The 18111-nt window shown below is 37.8% G+C and overlaps 1 long non-coding RNA gene across 1 annotated transcript; it reads left to right on the forward strand.

Annotated features, from left to right (window-relative positions):
- On the forward strand, positions 15332-17700 carry LOC110270064. Its single transcript, XR_002359070.1, has 2 exons — positions 15332-16301; positions 17066-17700. It is a non-coding gene; the product is annotated as an uncharacterized LOC110270064 (long non-coding RNA).

The raw sequence follows: 18111 nt of genomic DNA on the forward strand, positions 1-18111 counted from the left end.
GAATTTAACTTCTGGGATCACTGACCTTAGACCCATTATTTTGTAGTAATGGTCTGAATATTTTTTGGTTAAGAACTTTCCTTGATTCCAAAGTGGTTTTGGAATATTCTCTTTCTTGCCTCTTGAGTTGGTTTGTTTTCCCTTAGGAGCCATGATCTTAGTGGGTATTGGCTTAGTGATCACGGATAGACACACCAAACTTAGAGGTTTGCTTGTCCTCAAGCAAAAGAAAGGAAAGAAGTGGGAGATGAGGAGAGCCAAGCCGAATTGTGAAGGTGGGGGGAAGGCCGAACTAGGATTTAAAGGGAGCGGGTGGGTTTTCGAAATTTTTGAAGAAGATATGATAAAAGATATGATTTGTAAAAGATAAGTATGATAGGAAAAGGATGCACTTTAAAATTTAAAAGATATGAATATTATGAAAGATATTTGAGAGAGATAGCTTTGTTTTGAAAAAAATGTTGTGAAGATTTGAAAAAGATATTGATGAGTTGAAAAGATTTTAGAGGGAAAAGAGATAGATTTGTTTTGAAAAGGATTTGAAAAGAATTTGAAGTGGATTAAAGAAAAAAGGCTTTATGAATTAAGATACATTTGATATCTTTTGAAAAAGGATTTGAAAATTTAGGATTTGTAAAAAAAAAAAAAAATCATGAATTGAAACATGAAAATTGAAAAAAAATTGAAGTGAAAACGAAATTGTCTATTCCCCACAATCCTGGTGTTAAACGCCCAACTGCTGCATGTTTTGGGCATTTAACGCCCAATTGGTGCTTGGTCTGGGCGTTTAACACCCAGCTGTTGCTTCTAGCTGGCGTTAAACGCCAGAAACTCCTTTGTTACTGGGCATTTTTCTGAACGCCTAGAAGCTGCTTCTTTCTGGCATTTAACGCCCAGATGGCTATCTCTACTGGCGTTAAACGCCCAGTAGATGCTCCTTTTGGGCGTTTAACGCCCAATTGTGCCTCTTACTGGCGTTTTCTTGCCAGTGAGCTCCTTTTTCCTGTTTTGTGCTCTGAATCCTTCTGTGACCTTGTGAACTTATGCAATTGATTCTTTACCTTATTAATATTGAACTTATATAATTTAAAAATAAATAAAATAAAGAATAGAATAAAATAAAATAATAGAAAGAGTTTTGCTAATGGCTGGGTTGCCTCCTAGCAAGCGCTTCTTTATTGTCTTTAGCTGGACCTTGCTGAGCTTTTCAATCTAGCCTCAGCCTTGAGCATTCTTGCTCAACATTGCCTTCAAGATAATGCTTGATTCTCTGTCCATTAACAATGAACTTCTTATTAGAATCAATGTCTTAAAGCTCCACATAGCCATATGGTGACACACTTGTAATCACATATGGTCCCCTCCACTGGGATTTCAGTTTCTCGGGGAATAGCCTGAGCCTAGAGTTAAACAGCAGAACCTTCTGTCCTGGTTCAAAGACTCTAGATGACAGCTTTCTGTCATGCCATCTTTTTTCTTTCTCTTTGTAAAACTTGGCATTTTCGAAAGCAGTGAGTCTGAATTCCTCTAGCTCATTCAGCTGGAGCAATCATTTTTCTCCAGCTAATTTAGCATCAAAGTTTAGGAATCTGGTTGTCCAGTAGGCTTTGTATTCCAGTTCCACGGGCAGGTGACAGGCCTTACCATACACAAGCTGGTATGGAGAGGTCCCTATAGGAGTCTTGAATGCTGTTCTGTAGGCCCACAAAGCATCATCCAAGCTTCTTGCCCAATCCTTTCTACGGGTACTTATAGTCCGTTCCAGGATTCTTTTCAGTTCTCTGTTAGAGACTTCAGCTTGCCCATTTGTCTGTGGATGATATGGAGTTGCCACTTTGTGGCTAATTCCATACCGGACCATGGCAGAGTAAAGCTGTTTGTTGCAGAAGTGGGTGCCCCCATCACTGATTAGTACTCTAGGGACACCAAACCTGCTGAAGATATGTTTCTGGAGGAACTTCAGCACTATCTTAGTATCATTAGTGGGTGTGGCAACGGCCTCTACCCATTTGGATACATAGTCAACTGCCACCAGAATATAAGTGTTTGAGTATGATGGTGGGAAAGGCCCCATGAAGTCAATATCCCATACATCAAACAACTCAATCTCCAAGATCCCTTATTGCGGCATGGCGTAACCATGAGGCAGATTACCAGCTCTCTAGCAACTGTCACAGTTACGTACAAACTCTCGGAATCTCTATAAAGGGGTGGGCCAGTAGAAACCACATTGAAGGCGAATGGCCCAACCCTGACAATCATGTCTTCAATCACGCCTGATGGGTATTTAATGGATCCATCAGCAAGTTGGAGACATATCCGAGTTGGTTTGACTTCTTCAGTTAAACCAAGCTTTCTGATAGTGGATGCAGGTATTAGGTTGATTCTTGCCCCAAGATCACATAAAGCTGTCTTGGTGCAATCACCCTCTAATATACATGGTATCATAAAGCTCCCGGGATCCTTAAGCTTTTCTGGGAAGCTTTTCAGAATGACTGTACTGCATTCTTCAGTGAGGAAAACTCTTTCAGTGTCTCTCCAATCCTTCTTATGACTCAAGATCTCTTTCATGAACTTGGCATAAGAAGGTATTTGCTCAAGTGCCTCTGCAAACGGAATCTTTATTTCAAGAGTCTTGAGATAGTCTGCAAAGCGAGCAAATTGCTTATCCTGCTCCTCCTGGCGGAATTTTTGAGGATAAGGTATCTTGGCTTTGTATTCCTCAACCTTGGTTGATGCAGGTTTATTTCCTATAGAAGTGGTTGGAGAAGCCTTTTTAGAGGGGTTGTTATCAGCACTTGTGTGTGTCTGATCCCTCACTGGCATTTGAATGCCAGGGTTGGAAGCTTGATTGGCGTTGGACGCCAACTTCCTACCTGTTTCTGGCGTTTGAACGCCAGAACTAAGCTTTCATTGGGCATTTGACGCCAGCTCCTTGCCTGTTCCTGGCGTTTGAACGCCAGAACTACGCGTGGGTTGGGTGTTTAACGCCAACCTTACATCCTTTTCTGGCGTTTGAACGCCAGAGTTGTTCCTCTCTGGGCCCTTACTGTCCTCAGAGAGATCTTGGATAATATTTTGCTCATCCTCTGTCAGTTGTTCTTTTCTTGGCTTTCTACTGCTCTGAAGTGAGGTATTTAATGTTTTCCCACTTCTTAATTGAACTGCCTGACACTCTTCTGTTATCTGCTTTGATAACTACTGTTTTGTCTGATTCAATTGTGCCTCCATATTTTTATTAGTATTTTTAGTGTCTTGTAGCATCTCCTTGAATTCTGCTAGCTGTTTTGTTAGAAAGCACAATTGTTGATTGAGTTCAGCAACTTGTTTTGGAGGACCAAGTTCAGTAGACACTGCTTTGGCTTCTTCTTTTGTGGAGGACCCATTACTTATGTACAGATGCTGGTTTCTAGCAACTATATCAATAAGCTCTTGAGCCTCTTCAATAGTTTTTCTCATGTGTATAGATCTACCAGCTGAGTGGTCTAGGGACATCTGAGCTCCTTCTGCAAGCCAATAGTAGAAGATGTCTAATTGCACCCACTCCGAAAATATTTCTGAGGGGCATTTCCTTAGCATCCCTCTATACCTCTCCTAGGCATTATAAAGGGATTCATCATCCTCTTGTTTAAAGCCTTGGATGTCCAGCCTTAGCTGTGTCATCCTTTTTGGAGGGAAATATTGATTCAGGAATTTGTCTGATAACTGTTTCCATGTCCTTATGCTTGCTGTGGGTTGGTTATTTAACCACCTTTTGGCTTGATCTTTTACAGCAAACGAAAACAGTAACAGCCTGTATACATCCTGATCTACCTCCTTGTCACATACTGTGTCAGCAATTTGCAAGAATTGTGCCAGAAACTTAGTAGGTTCTTCCTGTGGAAGACTGGAATACTGGCAGTTTTGCTGCACCATGACAATGAGCTAAGGATTTAGCTCAAAACTGCCTGCTTTGATGGAGGGTATACAGATATTACTCCCATATGCAGCAGTAGTGGGATTAGCATATGATCCCAGAGTCTTTCTGGACTGTTCATTTCCACTTAGATCCATGATGGATAAAATGGAATTGATATGAATTATAAAGAAGATATATTTTTGTTTTTATTTTATTGAAGTAAGACAAACCAAATTATTAAGATAAATAAAAATAATACGATAAAATAAAATAAAATAATTAGAAATTTAAAATGTAAATTTCGAAAACCAAAGGAAAAATAAATTTGAAAATGAGAATAACTGCTTAATTGAGAAGATTTGAAAAACTCTGTATATGATTTTTGAAAAAGATTTTAAATTTTGAAAGGATTTGATTCTAAAATAAAAATATGAATTTTTAAAAGTAATTTTTGAAAATTAAATTTAAAATAAAGAGAAAAGATATTTTTGAATTTAATGAGGAAAGAGAAAAATAATAAAATGACACAGGATTTAAAGTTTTTAGATCTAATGCTCCTTATTTTCGAAAATTTTGGAGGAAAAACACCAATGAACACCAAACTTAAAAATTTTAAGATCAAAACACAAGGAAGACTCAAGAACACTCTGAAGACTCACAAGAACAACAAGAACATGAAGAAAGGACACCAAACTTGAAATTTTTAGAAAATCAAAATAAAATTTTTGAAAACTAAAGAAAAGTTAACAGGAGAACATCAAACTTAAAGTTTGGCAAAAAATTTATTCAAAGAAAAATTATTTTTGAAAAAGTTTTAAAAAGAAGATAGCCAATTACCAAGAACATAAGCACAACACTCTAGCCAATTGAGCTATAAATTTAACGTGTTTTAACAAGGTATTTAATAAATAAGAAATTTTTTTGAAACTAAAAATTTGAAAAAGCACAAGAAAAACAAGAAAAAACACAAAACAAGACAAACCAAAGATCAAACAAGGAAAATAAACAAGAACAACTTGAAGATTAAGAAAGAACAATGAACACAAATTCGAAAATTTAAAAGAAAATAAAAAAATGTAATTGACACCAAACTTAAAATATGAAACTAAACTCAAACAGAAAAACTCAATTATTAGTTTATAAAATTTTCATCTAATTTAAAAAGAAAAAATAAGTATTAAAAAAAAAGAAATTTCAACAAAAAACAATAATAGAAGACTATAAACCAAAAAGAAAAATTTTCCTAATCTAAGAAACAAAATAAACCGTCAGTTGTCCAAACTCGAACAATCCCCGGCAACGGCGCCAAAAACATGGTGCACGAATTGTAAATCACACTTTTCATAACTCGTACCACTAACCAGCAAGTGCACTGGGTCGTCCAAGTAATACCTTACGTGAGTAAGGGTCGATCCCACGGAGATTGTTGGCTTGAAGCAAGCTATGGTTATTTTGTAACTCTTAGTCAGGATATCAATTGTAATTATCAGTTGACTTGCAAATGAACAAGAGAGCATGGATTAAATAATACTTATTATGCAGTAATGGAGAATATGTCGGAGTTTTGGAGATGCTTTATCTTCTGAATCTCTGCTTTCCCCCTTGTCTTCTTCTTCACGCACGCAAGGTTCCTCCTATGGCAAGCTGTGTGTTGGTGGATCACCGTTGTCAATGGCTACCATCTGTCCTCTCAGTGAAAATGGTCCAGGTGCGCTGTCACCGCACAGCTAATCATCTGTCGGTTCTCACTCATGCTGGAATAGGATCCATTGATCCTTTTGCGTCTGTCACACGCCCAACCCTTGTGAGTTTGAAGCTCGTCACAGTCATTCAATCCCTGAATCCTACTCGGAATACCACAGACAAAGTTTAAACTTTCCAGATTCTCAAGAATGCTGCCAATGAATTCTAGCTTATACCACGAAGATTCTGATTAAGGAATCCAAGAGATACTCATTCAATCGAAGGTAGAATGGAAGTGGTTGTCAGCCACGCGTTCATAGGTTGAGAATGGTGATGAGTGTCACGGATCATCACATCCATCATATTGAAGTGCGAATGAACATCTTAGATAGAAACAAGCGTGTTTGAATAGAAAACAGAAATAATTGCATTAATTCATCGAGACACAGCAGAGCTCCTTGGTGCACGAAATTGTGATCATCAACAATGGCGCCAAATACTTAGAGCTCTCAAACGTGAATCACATTTTGTCACAATTCCGCACAACTAACCAGCAAGTGCACTGGGTCGTCCAAGTAATACCTTACGTGAGTAAGGGTCGATCCCACGGAGACTGTTGGCTTGAAGCAAGCTATGGTCATCTTGTAAATCTCAGTCAGGCAGATTCAAATGGTTATGGAGGATTGATAATTAAAAATAAATAAAACATAAAATAAAGATAGAGATAGAGATACTTATGTAATTCATTGGTAGGAATTTCAAATAAGCGTATGAAGATGCTTTGTTCCTCTTGAACCTCTGCTTTCCTATTGCCTTCTTCCAATCATTCATACTCCTTTCCATGGCAAGCTTTATGTTGGGCATCACCGTTGTCTATGGCTACTTCCCGTCCTCTCAGTGAAAATGTTCTACGCACACTGTCACCGCACGGCTAATCATCTTTCGGTTCTCGATCATGTTGGAATAGGATCCATTGATCCTTTTGCGTCTGTCACACGCCCAACACTCGCGAGTTTGAAGCTCGTCACAGTCATCCCTTCCCAGATCCTACTCAGAATACCACATACAAGGTTTTGACGTTCCGGATCTCAGGAATGGCCGCCAATAATTCTAGCCTATACCACAAAGGTTCTAATCTTAGATTAGAAACCCACGAGATACACATTCAAGCTTGTTTGCATGTAGAACGGAAGTGGTTGCCAGGCACGCGTTTATAGGTGAGAATGGTGATGAGTGTCACATAATCATCACATTCATCATGTTCTTGGGTGCGAATGAATATCTTGGAGAAGAAATAGACTTGATTTGAATAGAAAAACAATAGTACTTTGCATTAATTCATGAAGAACAGCAGAGCTCCACACCTTAATCTATGGTGTGTAGAAACTCCACCGTTGAAAATACATAAGAACAAAAGGGTCTAGGCATGGCCGTGAGGCCAGCCCCCAAACGTGAAAAGGTCTATCAAAGTCTTTTTTGTAAAAGTATCTTTGTAAAAGTATGAAAATACAATAGCAAAAGGTCCTATTTATAGAAAACTAGTAGCCTAGGGTTACAGAAATAGGTAATTAATGCAGAAATCTTTTTCCGCGCCCACTTGGTGTGTGCTTGGGTTGAGAATTGAGGCTTTCATGTGTAGAGACTTTTCTTGGAGTTAAATGCCAGCTTTTGTGCCATTTTGGGCATTTAACTCCAGCTTTTGTGCCAGTTCTAGCGTTTTGACGCCAGAATTCTTAAGCTGACTTGGAACACCGGTTTGGGCCATCAAATCTTGGGCAAAGTATGAACTATTATATATTGCTAGAAATCCCAGGATGTCTACTTTTCAACGCAATTGAGAGCACACCAATTGGGCTTCTGTAGCTCCAGAAAATCCACTTCGAGTGCAGGGAGATCAGAATCCAACAGCATCTGCAGTCCTTTTTCAGCATCTGAATCAGATTTTTGCTCAGGTCCCTCAATTTCAGCCAGAAAATACCTGAAATCACAGAAAAACATACAAACTCATAGTAAAGTCAAGAAATATTATTTTTATTTAAAAACTAATAAAAACATAATAAAAACTAACTAAAATATACTAAAAACATACTAAAAATAATGCCAAAAAGTGTATAAATTATCCGCTCATCACAACACCAAACTTAAATTGTTGCTTGTCCCCAAGCAACTGAAAATAAAATAGGATAAAAAGAAGAGAATATACAATGAATTCCAAAAACATCTATGAAGATCAGTATTAATTAGACGAGCGGGGCTTTTAGCTATTTGCTTCTGAATAGTTTTGGCATCTTACTTTATCCTTTGAAGTTCAGAATGATTGGCTTCTATAGGAACTCAGAATCCAGATAGTGTTATTGATTCTCCTAGTTAAGTATGTTGATTCTTGAACACAGCTACTTTATGAGTCTTAGCCGTGACTCAAAGCATTTTGTTTTCCAGTATTACCACCAGATACATAAATGCCACAGACACATAACTGGGTGAACCTTTTCAGATTGTGACTCAGCTTTGCTAGAGTCCCCAATTAGAGGTGTCCAGAGCTCTTAAGCACACTCCTTTTGCTTTTGGACCACGACTTTAACCGCTCAGTCTCAAGTTTTCACTTGACACCTTTACGCCACAAGCACATGGTTAGGGACAACTTGGTTTAGCCGCTTAGGCCAGGAATTTATTCCTGTGGGCCCTCCTATCCATTGATGCTCAAAGCCTTGGATCCTTTTTATTTTACCCTTGCCTTTTGGTTTAAAGGGCTATTGGCTTTTTCTGCTTGCTTTTTCTTTTTTTCTTTCTTTCTCTTTTTTTTTTCTTTTTTTTTTGCATTTTTTTCGCATATATATATTTTTTCTGCAAGCTTTTCACTGCTTTTTCTTGCTTCAAGAATCAATTTTATGATTTTTCAGATTATCAAATAACATTTCTCCTTTTCCATCATTCTTTCAAGAGCCAACAATTTTAACATTCATGAATCAAAAAATTCAAAAAATATGCACTGTTCAAGCATTCATTCAGAAAAACAATAGTATTGTCACCACATCAAAATAACTAAACTGTTTTAAAATTTGAAATTCATGCACTTCTTTTTCTTTTTAATTAAAAACATTTTTTATTTAAGAAAGGTGATGGATTTATTTTCATAGCTTCAAGGCATAGACACTAAGACACTAATGATCATGTAATAAAGACACAAACATAGATAAACATAAAGCATAATTTTTGAAAAACAGAGAAATAAAGAACAAGGAAATTAAAGAACGGGTCTACCTTAGTGATGACGGCTAGTTCTTCCTCTTGAAGATCTTATGGAGTGCTTGAGCTCCTCAATGTCTCTTCCTTGCCTTTGTTGCTCCTCTCTCATGACTCTTTGGTCTTCTCTAATTTCATGGAGGAGGATGGAATGCTCTTGGTGCTCCACCCTTAGTTGTCCCATGTTGGAACTTAATTCTCCTAGGGGGTGTTGATTTGCTCCCAATAGTTTTGTGGAGGAAAATGCAACCCTTGAGGCATCTCAGGGATTTCATGGTGAGGAATTTCCTCATGTCCATGAGTGGGATCTCTTGTTTGCTCCATCCTTTTTTTAGTGATGGGCTTATCCTCATCAATGAGGATGTCTTCCTCTATGTCAATTCCAGCTGAATTGCAGAGGTGACAAATGAGATGAGGGAAGGCTAACCTTGCCAAAGTATAGGACTTATCTGCCACCTTGTAGAGTTCTTGGGATATAACTTCATGAACTTCTACTTCCTCCCTAATCATGATGCTATGGATCATGATAGCCCGGTCTATAGTAACTTCAGACCGGTTGCTAGTGGGAATGATTGAGCGTTGGATGAACTCCAACCATCCCCTAGCTACGGGCTTGAGGTCATGCCTTCTTAGTTGAACTGGCTTCCCTCTTGAATCTCTTTTCCATTGAGCGCCCTCTTCACAGATGTCTATGAGGACTTGGTCCAATCTTTGATCAAAGTTGACCCTTCTAGTGTAGGGGTGTGCATCTCCTTGCATCATGGGCAAGTTGAATGCCAACCTTACATTCTCTGGACTAAAATCTAAGCATTTTCCCCGAACCATTGTAAGCCAATTCTTTGGGTCCGGGTTCACACTTTGATCATGGTTCTTGGTGATCCATGCATTGGCATAGAACTCTTGAACCCTTAAAATTCTGACTTGTTGAATGGGGTTGGTGAGAACTTCCCAACCTCTTCTTCAAATCTCATGTCGGATCTTCGGATATTCACCCTTTTTGAGTTTGAAAGGAACCTCGGGGATCACCTTCTTCTGGGCTACAACTTTGTAGAAGTGGTCTTGGTGCACCCTTGAGATGAATCTCTCCATCTCCCATGACTCGGAGGTGGAAGCTTTTGCCTTCCCTTTCCTCTTTCTAGAGGTTTCTCCGGCCTTAGGTGCCATAAATGGTTATGGAAAAACAAAAAGCAACGTTTTTACCACACCAAACTTAGAAGGTTTGCTCATCCTCGAGCAAAATAAGAAAGAAGAGAGTAGAAGAAGAAGAAATAGAGGAGATAGATGGGGCTTAGTATTTCGGCCAAGGGGGAGAAGTAGTGTGTATGTTGTGTGAAAATGAAGGAGTGAAGATGGGTTTATATATGAGTGGAGATGGGGGTATGGTTCGGCTATTATGGGTGAGTTTGGGTGTTAAAGTGGTTTAAATTTGAATGGTGAGGTAGGTGGGGTTTTATGAAGGATGGATGTGAGTGGTGAAGAGAATGGTGGGATTTGATAGGTGAGGGGTTTTGGGAAAAAGGTATTGAGGTGATTGGTGAATGGGTGAAGAAGAGAGAGAGATGTGGGGTAGGTGGGGATCCTGTGGGGTCCACAGATCCTGAGGTGTCAAGGATATCTCATCCCTGCACCAAGTCGCATGCAAAAATGCCCCTTTTTGCCAATCCTGGCGTTAAACGCCAGGCTGCTGCCCATTTCTGGCATTTAACGCCAGCTTCTTGCCCATTCCTGGTGTTAAACACCAGTCTGGTACCCATTTCTGGCGTTAAACGCCCAGAATGGTGCCAGACTGGGCGTTTAGCGCCCATTCTGCTACCCTTACTGGCATTTAAACGCCAGTAAGTTTCTCCTCCAGGGTGTTTTATTTTTTTATTCTGTTTTTCAGTCTGTTTTTGCTTTTTCAATTATTTTTGTGACTTCACATGATCATCAACCTACAGAAAACATAAAATAACAAAAGAAAATAGAAATTTAACATAGATAATTAAAGATTGGGTTGCCTCCCAACAAGCGCTTCTTTAATGTCTATAGCTTGACAGTGGGCTCTCATGGAGCCTCACAGATGTTCAGAGCAATGTTGGAACCTCCCAACACCAAACTTAGAGTTTGAATGTGGGGGTTCAACACCAAACTTAAAGTTTGGTTGTGGCCTCCCAACACCAAACTTAGAGTTTGACTGTAGGGGCTCTGTCTGACTCTGTATTGAGAGAATCTCTTCATGCTTCCTCTCCATGGTTACAGAGGGATATCCTTGAGCTTTAAACACAAGTGAGTCTTCATTCACTTGAATGATCAATTCTCCTCTGTCAACATCAATTACAGCTTTTGCTGTGGCTAGGAAGGGTCTGCCAAGGATGATGGATTCATCTACACATATCCCAGTCTCTAGGATTATGAAATCAGCAGGGATGTAGTGGTCTTCAACCTTTACCAAGACATCCTCTACAAGTCCATAAGCCTATTTCTTTGAATTGTCTGCCATCTCTAGTGAGATTCTTGCAGCTTGTACCTCAATGATCCCTAACTTCTCCATTACAGAGGGAGGCATGATGTTTATACTTGATCCTAGGTCACACAGAGCCTTCTCAAAGGTCATGGTGCCTATGGTACAAGGTATTGAGAACTTCCCAGGATCTTGTCTCTTCAGAGGTAATTTCTGCCTAGTCAAGTCATCCAGTTCTTTAGTGAGCAATGGAGGTTCACTCTCCCAAGTCTCATTACCAAATAACTTGGCGTTTAGCTTCATGATTGCTCCAAGGTACTTAACAACTTGCTCTTCAGTAACATCTTCATCCTCTTCAGAGGAAGAATACTCATCAGAGCTCATGAATGGCAGGAGTAAATTCAATGGAATCTCTATGGTCTCTGTGTGAGCCTCAGATTCCCATGGTTTCTCATCAGGGAATTCCATGGAGGCCAGTGGACGTCCATTGAGATCTTCCTCAGTGGAGATCACTGCCTCTTCCTCCTCTCTAGGTTCGGCCATGTGAGACGTGTTTATGGCCTTGCACTCTCTCTTTGGATTCTCCTCTGTATTGCTTGGGACAGTACTAGGAGGGAGTTCAGTAACTTTCTTACTCAGCTGACCCACTTGTGCCTCCAAATTTCTAATGGAGGACCTTGTTTCAGTCATGAAACTTTGAGTGGTTTTAATTAGATTAGAGACTATGGTTGATAAGTCAGAGTGGCTCTACTTAGAATCCTCTGTCTGTTGCTGAGAAGATGATGGAAAAGGCTTGCTATTGCTAAACCTGTTTCTTCCACCATTATTGTTATTGAAGCCTTGTTGAGGCCTCTGTTGGTCCTTCCATGAGAGATTTGGATGATTTCTCCATGAAGGATTATAGGTGTTTCTATAGGAATCTCCCATGTAATTCACCTCTTCCATTGCTGGGTTCTCATGATCATAAGCTTCTTCTTCAGGGGAAGCTTCCTTAGTACTGCCCGGTGCAGCTTGCATTCCAGACAGACTTTGAGAAATCATATTGACTTGCTGAGTCAATATTTTATTCTGAGCCAATATGGCATTCAGAGTATCAATCTCAAGAACTCCTTTCTTCTTATTTGTCCCATTATTCACAGGGTTTCTTTCAGAAGTGTACATGAATTGGTTATTTGCAACCATCTCAATGAGTTCCTGAGCTTCTGTAGGCATCTTCTTCAGATGAAGAGATCCTCCAGCAAAGCTGTCCAATGACATCTTGGACAGTTCAGACAGACCATCATAGAAGATACCTATGATGCTCCATTCTGAAAGTATGTCAGAAGGACACCTTCTGATCAATTGCTTGTATCTTTCCCAAGCTTCATAGAGGGATTCTCCTTCCTTCTGTCTGAAGGTTTGGACTTCTACTCTAAGCTTGCTCAATTTTTGAGGTGGAAAGAACTTTGCCAAGAAGGCATTGACTAGCTTTTTCCAAGAGTTCAGGCTTTCTTTGTGTTGTGAATCCAACCATGTCCTAGCTCTGTCTCTTACAGCAAAAGGGAAGAGCATAAGTCTGTAGACCTCAGGGTCAACCCCATTGGTCTTGACAGTGTCACAGATTTGGAAGAATTCAGCTAAGAACTGATGAGGATCTTCCAATAGAAGTCCATGAAACTTGCAATTCTGTTGCATTAGAGAAACTAATTGAGGCTTAAGCTCAAAGTTGTTTGCTCCAATGGCAGGGATTGAGATGTTTCTCCCATAGAAGTCGGGAGTAGGTGCAGTAAAGTCACCAAGCACCTTCCTTGCATTGTTGGCATTGTTGTTTTCGGTTGCCATGGCTTCTTCCTCCTTGAAGAGCTCTGTTAGGCCCTCTAGAGAGAGTTGTGCTTTAGCTTCTCTTAGCTTTCTCTTCAAGGTCCTTTCAGGTTCAGGATCAGCTTTAACAAGGATGCCTTTGTCTTTGCTCCTGCTCATATGAAAGAGAAGAGAACAAGAAAGTATGGAATCCTCTATGTTACAGTATAGAGATTTCTTGAAGTGTCAGAGGAAAAGAAGAATAGAAGGAGAAGGTAGAAAGAGAAGAATTCGAACTTATCAAGAGGGATAGAGTTCGAATTGTTGATAGTGGAGGAGTGTTAGTCCTTAAATAGAAGGAGGTGAGAAGAGGGGAAGAATTTTTGAAATTAAAGTAAAAGATTTTGAAATAATTAAAAGAAATTTTGAAAATTTGATTGATGATTTTCGAAAATTAAAATTGGGAAAGAAATTAAGTGATTTTTGAAAAAGATTTTGAAATTAGAAATAAAAAAGATATGATTGAAAATTAATTTTTGAAAAAGATGTGATTGAAAAGATATGATTGAGAAGATATGATTGAAGATCAATTTTTAAAAAGAAGGTTTTAAAATTAAAGTTGATTACTTGACTAACAAGAAATTAGAAGATATGATTCTAGAATTTAAAATTTGATCCTTTCTTAATAGGCAAGTAACAACTTGAAAATTTTGAATTAAATTACTAATTGTAGCAAGGATTTTCAAAAATAGTAAAAAAATAAAAAAAATGGAAAGAAATTGATTTTGAAGAGACATGATTGAAAAGATATGATTTGAAAAAGATTTGATTTTGAAGAATTATGAAGATTTGAAAAAAATTTGGATTAAAAACAAAATCTTCCCTCTAATGTCATCCTGGCGTTAAACGCCCAGAATGGATGCCATTCTGGGCGTTTAACGCCCAAAATGCTACCTTTTTGGGCGTTAAACGCCCAGCCAGGTTCCTTGGCTGGCGTTTAAACGCCAGTTTTCCTTCTTCACTGGGCGTTTTGGACGCCCAGCTTTTTCTGTTTAATTCCTCTGCTGAAGGTTCTGAATCTTCAATTCTCTGTATTATTGACTTGAAAAGACACAATTTTGAAAATATTTTTGGATTTTTAATGATGAGAATCAATAAAAAATGCAACTAAGATCAAATAAACAATGCATGCAAGACACCAAACTTAGAAGTTTGTATACTAAGGACTATAACAATTTGAAAATGCTGTAAGAAATAACAAAACACACAAAACAAGAGAATTTAAAGATCAGAACTAGGAAATCATCAAGAACAACTTGAAGATCAATGAAGAACATATTACATATATTCGAAAAATGCAAGAAGAAGAAAGACATGCAATTGACACCAAACTTAAAAATTAGACACTAGACTCAAACAAGAGACATAAAAATATTTTTGATTTTATGATTTTAATTTTTTTTTATTTTTCGAAAATTATATGGAAAAGAGAATAAAGAGATTCAAAACTTTTAATAAGAATTCCAGGAATCATGCAGTGTCACATAATCATCACATTCATCATGTTCTTGGGTGCGAATGAATATCTTGGAGAAGAAATAGACTTGATTTGAATAGAAAAACAATAGTACTTTGCATTAATTCATGAAGAACAGCAGAGCTCCACACCTTAATCTATGGTGTGTAGAAACTCCACCGTTGAAAATAAATAAGAACAAAAGGGTCTAGGCATGGCCGTGAGGCCAGCCCCCAAACGTGAAAAGGTCTATCAAAGTCTTTTTTGTAAAAATATCTTTGTAAAAGTATGAAAATACAATAGCAAAAGGTCCTATTTATAGAAAACTAGTAGCCTAGGGTTACAGAAATAGGTAATTAATGCAGAAATCTTTTTCCGGGCCCACTTGGTGTGTGCTTGGGCTGAGCATTGAGGCTTTCATGTGTAGAGACTTTTTTTGGAGTTAAACACCAGCTTTTGTGCCAGTTTGGGCATTTAACTCCAGCTTTTGTGCCAGTTCTGGCATTTTGACGCCAGAATTCTTAAGCTGACTTGGAATGCTAATTTGGGCCATCAAATCTTGAGCAAAGTATAGACTATTATATATTGCTGGAAAGCCCAGGATGTCTACTTTCAAACGCAATTAAGAGCGTACAAATTGGGATTCTGTAGCTCCAGAAAATCCACTTCGAGTGCAGGGAGGTCAGAATCCAACAGCATCTGCAGTCCTTTTTCAGCCTCTGAATCAGATTTTTGCTCAGGTCCCTCAATTTCAGCCAGAAAATACCTGAAATCACAGAAAAACACACAAACTCATAGTAAAGTCTAGAAATATGATTTTTATTTAACAGAGCCAATACTTTCAACCAAGGTTACGCAAATAACAGAGTCATAATTGTTTCCAATTCAACAAATACAAAACCAAAGGTGTGAAAAAAAGTGGACATTAAATTCTAAATTGTCTATGATTATAGTCGTAATTGTTTCCCAAAATGAAAACAACTCTATTTTGACAAATAACCACCTAAACCTATTGATACTAAGCAACAAAAACACTTCTTTCTTGATGGCTTGAGTCCTGGAGTTGGAACAATCGGAGGGGGCATGTTGAAGTAAGATTAGCAGAAGGGTTTGTTATAACAAAGTACTACACTTAGCATTGTAACTACTCGTGCTAAGAAACTACAATAATTGCCTACTAAACACACACAAGAAGAAGGAGACGAAGTGTTGAGTTTTAGAGAAAAGAAGAACAAGAAGTGTCATTGATCAAATAACACATAATCTCAATATTTTCATTACCTGTTGCACATGAAACGATGACTTTTTTGTTTTACTGGGTGCCAAACACCAAAACGATGTCGTTCCTTTGATCCAACGTGGCAGTGGTTATGCCATATTAATAGTCCCATTATTGACTCGTTGTTGGAAAGGGGCTCAAAGACTGCATGTCCAGAGCTCAATCTAGAGGGGATTTAAAATAGTGTAATTTGAACCTCAGGGGTCAAAATGGTGCAGGGAACCAATCTAGGAACTACTTTGGGGATATATTCCTTTAGAAGGTTTGAAGTTCAAAGTTGATGATCAAATGAATAGAATCTTCACAAGAACAATCACTGAAGAAGAAGTTAAGAGAGTTGTTTTCTCTGTTTACTCCTTGTCAACCCTAGGTGAGGATGGCTTCATAGCAAAGTTTTTCTACTTTTATTGAAAGATTATCAAGCAAGATGTCATTCAAGCTGCTATAAGTTTAATCTTTAAAGGTAAAATACTTCATTCCCTAATCATACCCAAATTTTCTTGATTCCTAAGGTTACAAGTGGTGACTCAATAACTAAGATTCGTCCTATTAGTCTGAGCAAAGTTTTCTGTAAGGTTATATCTAAAATTTTAGTTCATCGTATACAGTTTTGTATGATTAAGGTTTTAAGTATGAATCAGAGTGATTTCATTAAGGACAGGCTGATAAGTGATAACGTTCTTATGACTCACAAGTTTATACACTTTTGGAAGAACAAGAGACAAAATGCCCTAAAGTTGGATTTGAGTAAAGCTTATAACTGAGTTAGATGGAATGTTGTATGGGAGATGCTCAAAAGGTTGGGTTTCTATCATAAATAGATTGGTTGGATGTAGAAGTGTATGTCTACGATATGCCACTCTGTTCTTGTGGATAGTTTCTTTCACAGGTTTTTTAAGCCTACTAGGAGTCTTCTCTAAGGTGATCCCATTTCTCCTATCTTTTTCTAATTTGTGTAGAAGATTTATCCCATTATTCTACATAGGAGAATAAAGACAAGATATTTTAGTGTCAGATTACTAGCCTAAACAAGTCTTCAATCTTTTTTAGTCGTAACACTTTGATTGATATGAACAACAAGCTTGTGAGGGTATTGCAAGTTTCACATGTTGATTTCCAAGACAAATACTAAGCCCTTCTTGTGATTGTGAATAAGTAAAAAAAAGTCACATTTATTAATAAAGTTATTTATTAACAATATTCAAAGAAAAAATGTGTTTTTGCCAGGATCAACGAGATAACGAAAGGAAGCTTCAGCGAATAAAGTGGGACATGACTGATTCATTGATTACAAAGTCTTCAAATATAAGTACTTTCTCTTTTTTTCCTTTATGAATGGTCAAACTGGCTATAATCCTTCTTGGTCTTGGAGAAGCATGCTTGAAGGCAGAAATATGATTAAGAAAGGTGTTAAATGAAAAATTAATAGTGATTCTCAGGTTTGTATCTACAAAAATGTTTGGAATAACAACAAGGTGAAGATTCAGAGAGATTCATTTAACAGCTCAAACTAGAGTTTTATTTGGATCAATTAATTAATGCTACTTGATAGTAATTGAAATGAATGTCTAATTCATAACACCTCAGCTATGGTGGCTCAACTCATAATTTTACATACTCCCAGAATTCAAGGACATGATAAACTTATTTAGGGTAAGGAGAAAAGATGTGCTTATAATGTCAATTCTGGATAGCAAATCAGCTTTTAGTTCTTCCACCCACCTTAGGAGTACCTTCCAAAAAATTCCACAATAAAAAACTAGGGTGCTTAATCTAGTAGCTGAAATTTAGTTATTCCTTCGAAAGGTAGTGCATAATGGTATCCTTGCGAGAGAGAATTTCCAAATCATAATCCAAACAATGTCATCAATTTGCCCTAAATGCAATATGAAGGAGGAAAAAATCTTGAATTGTTTACTAAAATGACCTCATTCAACTCGAATATAGTTTGAATCTGGAATCACTAACTCACCCGATGTCTTCGACGAGCTCTGAAAAGGATGATCTCTAATTCTTGTATCAAACTCTCTGATAACAGTGGCTCACGAAGGAGATGTGTAGTAGTGATGATTTTCTAGAAAATATGGAGAAGTATGAATCTCAAAGTCTTCAAAAATAAAGATATCTCAAGCTCAAAGGTTGTCTTAGCTGCAACCAATGCAAAGAATGAATTTTGTGGAGTTGCTCTATGATAATAGCTTCTTCTCTTTTCCGTTTTTTTTTTAACTTTTTTTTATCTATTTTGTTTTAGTTGATTATGTATTTTTTATTTG

The sequence above is a fragment of the Arachis ipaensis genome, chromosome B03, assembly GCF_000816755.2.
Source record: "Arachis ipaensis cultivar K30076 chromosome B03, Araip1.1, whole genome shotgun sequence".
NCBI classification, from domain to species: Eukaryota; Viridiplantae; Streptophyta; class Magnoliopsida; order Fabales; family Fabaceae; genus Arachis; species Arachis ipaensis.